Source organism: Nematolebias whitei, chromosome 1 (assembly GCF_014905685.2).
Source record: "Nematolebias whitei isolate Nwh7 chromosome 1, NemWhi1, whole genome shotgun sequence".
NCBI lineage: Eukaryota > Metazoa > Chordata > Actinopteri > Cyprinodontiformes > Rivulidae > Nematolebias > Nematolebias whitei.
Window position 1 is genome coordinate 66,411,892 of NC_056498.1, and position 6,000 is coordinate 66,417,891.

A 6,000-nucleotide genomic window follows, 5' to 3' on the forward strand; every position below is an offset into this window, starting at 1 on the left:
ACATTCCCCCGGTGAGATTCAGTTGAGAATTAAAAAAAAGAAAAAGAATAAACACAACACAACGCTGCTGATCAGAGTTGTTCAGCTCACTCGCTCTGCTCTCGGGGCCCCTGACAGAAGCAGTGATGTTTGAGGCTCAGGGAACCCCGAGTTTGTCCATCACTGATTAGTAAAAACTCCCGTTCGTCCCGCCCAGCTGCAGCTGATGTGCGCGTTTGTGGATCTTGACACAAACTTCCAACAGCATTATATATATATTTTTCTTACAAGATATTAAGTGGACACCCAAAGGCTTGTATAAACATAGACACACCAACACACGTGCCTCAAGTGCGTGCACACGCAGACAAATGCTCTGCATGTGCACGAATGGTTGTTTAATTTGTAAAACAGTGCTCGGAAAAGCCGGAGCAAAGCAGGCAATTAGAGGCTCCTCTTCCTGAGCACTTCACTGTATTCCTTTAACCTTTAGACAAAGATTTATGTCAAAGGATTTGTCACCTTCGCAGCGGGGCCTTCCTACACAGCTTTTCAAAACACACAATAGGGGAAAATAAGGAGGGGGAGAAAAAGAACTTGAAATCCTCCTGCGAGGATTTGGGAACTTATATAACTCCCAATTATCAAAACTTCTCCCTGCAGCTTTCGTGGGCCTTCCTTCTGTTTTTAAGACTCACAAAATATCTACAGTGGCACTGAAGAGTGTATAATGCCTGTGTGCCCACATGACTGGCGAAAACACTCCTGCTCTTTCTGCCCCGCTGAGTCCTGCTGCATAATGGGGGTGTTGGAGGCTCTGGGCTCAGAGCAGGCCTGCCTAACAAAGCCTTGGTGGCTTGCAGCAGACAGGAGAGTGTGTTTGCAAGCCGGTTGCCAAAAACTAATTTTCAGGAGGGACGCAGCGGCAGCAGCATGACAGTGTCAGGTTTTAGATATGTTGGTGAAAGAAGGGGGTGGAGATGTTTTTATCTATTTATTCTGTGAAGGCCCAAAGATTCGGTTCAACAAAAGAAAAATGAAATAAAGCTCACAAATTGCGTCATTCAAAAGACAGTTTTTTTAAGTAAGCAACACGTTTTTCTTGTTTCATTCTTCTTTTTTCTTTTTTTCCAACGACAATATTATCAAGCAGCTATTTGAAATAATTCTTCGATTTACTAGAAGAAACCCACCTTCAACAGTATCAGTCAGGGTGGTATATATTTCACTTCATCTCTTGTGAGCATTTTTATCTTCACCAGTCCCTTTCCCTCTCGCTCCGCAGTAATGTACCTGTTTACCTGTTGGGTGGTCTTGAGCTGGACTAAGCTAAAGCCCCAGTCTCTGCAATCTAAGTGTAGAGTAGCTACTAATCCGATTTCAGGAAACAGCCGAGCCCCCACCTTCCTTCCCTCCTCTTACCTTTCACGGTCCCGGCTTACAGCCTCCCCCTCAGTAAGGGAGGGAAATGAGAGAAAAGTGAACAAGGATACAAACACAACATATAATTTTACAATTACTGTTTGTGATTATTGAAAGACAGAACTGTGAGGATCTTCATGCTGTCCCTTTAATAAGGTGTGAACCTAAGAACATGTCATCTGTCCACTCAGTCCACTCTGCCCTCTTTGGGAAGTTACGGAGACCAAATAAAGCAGTTTTTCATGGTGCTGGGGCTTATCTGGCCTCTCAAAGTATGTGAGACATGCCAGGAAACAAAGGAGTGTCTCTGAACCGGCAAGCAGGATCAGAATATCCTTTTCCCTTTGCCTGATTTTTCTCATTTGACAAGTTCACGGTGAGTTTTAACAGAAGCTGATCAGCAGAAATCATCAATGGATGAGTATAAGTCAGACAGAGTATCCATCGCTGCCTTAATAAGTTTTATGTGACATGGCTTTAGGAACTCTGTCAGGATCCGAACGTTTTTCTTTATGTACTTTATATTTTATTTCAAATCAGTCAAACCTTTTTTAATGTGTATGTTTTTATTTATGCATCAACTTCATTTTACCTTTATTCCACTTTGGTCTTTGACCATCTTAATTTTTTTTTTTAATCATATAGCCCAGCTTTATGAATCATTCAAGGTATATTTTCAAGGAATGCACTGATTAGTAGAAAAGAACGACAGTTTGACAGATGCACAGTAACATTTTTGAACCAAAAATACTTGTTATCAAAGGAGACATGGAAGGCCTAAAGATTAGTTACAGCAAAAATAATAAGTAGAAATTATCAAGACACAATTGAAGGAGCTGAGAAATAAATAATCTATATGAGAAATGGGAATGTGATTACAGAAAAATTAGAAAAATGTCTTTTCCTCTGTAAAGGAAAATAAAATGATAAGCTAAAGGCATTTTCAGAGTTTATATCTATACTTGTTCTGATTGCCAAAAACTACATTTCAGAAGTTTTATATCAAAACATCAAAGGCTTCAAGTTTTACCCAGCTAAACCTCAGTAAATTACAACAAATCTTGATAAATGAAAATTCTACATTGGACTGATAGACCCTGCTACATTCATGTGTCTTCTGAAGGCAAATGATTGCGCAAAACGACTTAATATCTGAACTTATAAGAAAAAGAAGAATATTTTTGCTCTTTTTTTCTTGCAATTTCTTTTGTATTTCATAGTTTCTAATTATGTTTTGCGTTTTATATTTTTATTCCATATGCTGTAATTATACCTTGTTACTTTTTATTTGATGCTGTGATCTTTTTGTTAAGCACTTTGGCAACAGTTTCTGTTTTAAATGTGCTATATAAATAAATCTGACTTGACATGACTTGCAATAAACAATAATAAATAAAGTAAAAGGAGAGAATAACTTATTATTGATTAGCATAATCAGATGCACAGAGTTTTTAAACTCAAATGTTCTTTCATTGGTCGAACATTATGAACTGACAGATAATTGTGCTAATGCTGTCTCTGTGTGACCCGTCTATAGAGTCATTGTGTGGAGAGAAGTGGGGCAGGGAGGGAGCATACCTATGTTGGGGCTGAAACCAGTATATGTGCTCACCCTGAGGAAAGCATGGCCTCAGCTGGCCAAACAGGAGCAGTACAACTCGCAGTGTGTTTGTGCAAACACTGACCACAGTATGAGGTCTTGCACACAGAAATAGTGCACAATTTATTCAAATGAATGATTTACGTTGACACTTATGAATGAGGGAGGAATAGTTGTGTTGTTGTGTATTTGACATGAAATCCCACTACATGCACTCTCATTCACACAAACGATAGCATCGTGTGTGACATGGGGGATCGGTGTCACCGTGTCACAGATGATCCGTGCACGGTGTCTGACAGGAGATACCCTCAGGACCGTCCTTTACTGTCGAGGACACATCCTGCATCTGTTGTACTGACTGACACACAGCAGAGTGTGTACACGGTGAGTCGTCCCTCGTTTCTTTATATTTTGCTTTAACTCAAATTGTTTTTTGAGACTTTCATTTTTTGTGTTTTCTAAGTTTACTTAGCTGTGGAAGCCCATCCATCCATTCTCTTCCACTTATCCGTGGCTGGGTCGCGGGGGTAGCAGCTTAAGTAGGTAGGCCCAGACTTCCCTCTCCCCAGCCACTTGGGCCAGCTCCTCCAGGGGAATCCCGAGGTGTTCCCAGGCCAGCTGAGAAACATAGTCCCTCCAGCGTGTCCTGGGTCTTCCTCTGGGTCTCCTCCCGGTGGGACGTGTCCGGAACACCTCACCAGGGAGGCGTCCAGGAGGCATCCTAACCAGATGCCCAAGCCACCTCAACTGACTCCTTTCGATATGGAGAAGCAGCGGCTCTACTCTGAGTCCCTCCCGGATGACCGAGCTTCTCACCCTATCTCTAAGGAAGAGCCCAGACACCCTGCGGAGAAAACGTATTTCAACTGCTTGTATCCGTGATTTCGTTCTTTCGGTCACAACCCAAAACTCGAGACCATAGATGAGGGTAGGAACGTAGATCGACCGGTAAATTGAGAGCTTTGCCTTTTGACTCTGCTCTCTCTTCACCATGACAGACCGGTACAGCGCCTGCTTCACTGTCGACGCTGCACCTATCCGCCTATCGATCTCACGCTCCATTTTTCCCTCATTTGTGAACAAAACCCCGAGATACTTGAACTCTTCCACTTGGGGCAGGACCTCCTTCCCGACCTGGAGAGGGCACTCTACCCTTTTCCGGCTCAAGATGGACCATGGACTCGGATTTGGAGGAACTGATCCTGTGGCTTTGGAAGCCATCTTGAAAGAAACTGCCTCCAAAAGTTACCGTATCAAAAGTTACCGTATTTTTCGCTATATAAGTTGCACGTTTTTGCATAAGTTTGCAAGTCCTGCAACTTATACACCGAAGCGACTAATATGTTTTTTTTCTCCATATTTATAACCCATTTTTTGACTGAGATCTGATTATTTCATTCATTCTGACATGAAACATATTGAGCACTACCATTTTCAGCCACTGGAGGGCCCTCAACTAATATGGCAAGCTAAGTGTCTCATTAATAGGTAAAAGTGGCTATTAATGAGACACTTGGCTTGCCATACCAAGCCACCTTCATCTCGCTCTGGAACTCCTGGAGCAAACATCAAATCAGCTGCAGTTTGCCGCACTGCTCAGGCGAAATGCAGCTGATTTGACCAATATAGTGCATTTATTAACGAAAAGTTCAACTGAGACGCACCTTTGCTAAATTTTGAGCAAACAAATAATTGTTTTTAAGTGTTAATCTCGTTAAATTCTTATTAAAGTCCTCCCATGCGCGTTCCGGCGGCCGCCATTTGACAGCCAATCAATTTTTAGCACAGCACCGGCCTACATTTCCTGGTGATCAGCGGTGATGCATGATAGATGTGACTTATACGGAGAAGCAACCTATTTATGTTTTTTTCCACTTTATTAGACATTTTTGGACTGATGCAACTTACACGAAGGTGCGACTTGTACGGCGGAAAGTACGGTAATCATTGTAAATTCACCCCACAGTGATTACTTTCAATTACTTTCTCTCTTGTAAAAGAGTCCTCGAGGCTCACTGGGATTTACCCGTCTAAATAAAGGTTGAATGAAAAAATTACTTTCAAATAGTTTTGTTAAAATCCAGGCAGTGTTTTTTTACTTTAAATACATCTTCTGTACATTGATTTTTCAACCTGACTCTTCTGCCCTCTACTCGTTCACTTTGCTCATTTTTAAACACACACACAAAATGTTGTCATGTTCAGGAACAAGGGTTGGAGTAAAAATGACGGGACGAAATGAAGCAACCAAAGTCTAAAGGAAATTTTTTTAAACAGTTTTACAAAATCTGAAGAACTATTGATCAAGATACTGCAAAAATGACTCCTTTAAAGCAAGATATAAATAAATTAGAGGGGTATGTTTGGATAGTCTCTCCACGTTATATTACCTGTGCACGTGTTTGCATTGCTTAAAATCACAAAAGCATTTTACTACAGTCTCATCCCACTTCCTGCACCCACCTTATATCTCTTCCTGTTCCTCCCAGCTACCTGTCTTTGTAGCTACCTATCAGATTAGCCCCATTCTTCATAGTTCTTCCTGTGTTTATTTGTGTCCTCTTTAACAACAGGTCACCCTGGCTGAAGCCACTAATGACCTTGGTCTAACACACCTGCCACAGTCGAATTGCTCCATAAATGGCCGGTAAAGACGTGAAGAGGGTCTGGGGGAGTTCAGCACCCCACCACCACCTCCACCGCTGTCACAAACCAAGATAAGAAGTGACTTGGTTGTAAATGTCCTGGGGTTCGGTTAATCTTCAAAGATTCCTCTCTCAGGTTCCTTAAAGAGAGTGGCAATATATAAAAACAAAGAATATCATGAAATGTGCAAAATATTAAAGCACTTTGAAAGTTTCAAAATCAGATAAATGAGAGTCAGGTCATCTGTTTCTGTTTTTTTGCTGAGACGTTCATTCTTCATCCAAAGGACTTCTTCAGTCTGAGGAGCCACCAAACAAAACTGATTCCCATAAACAGCATACTCCATAGTG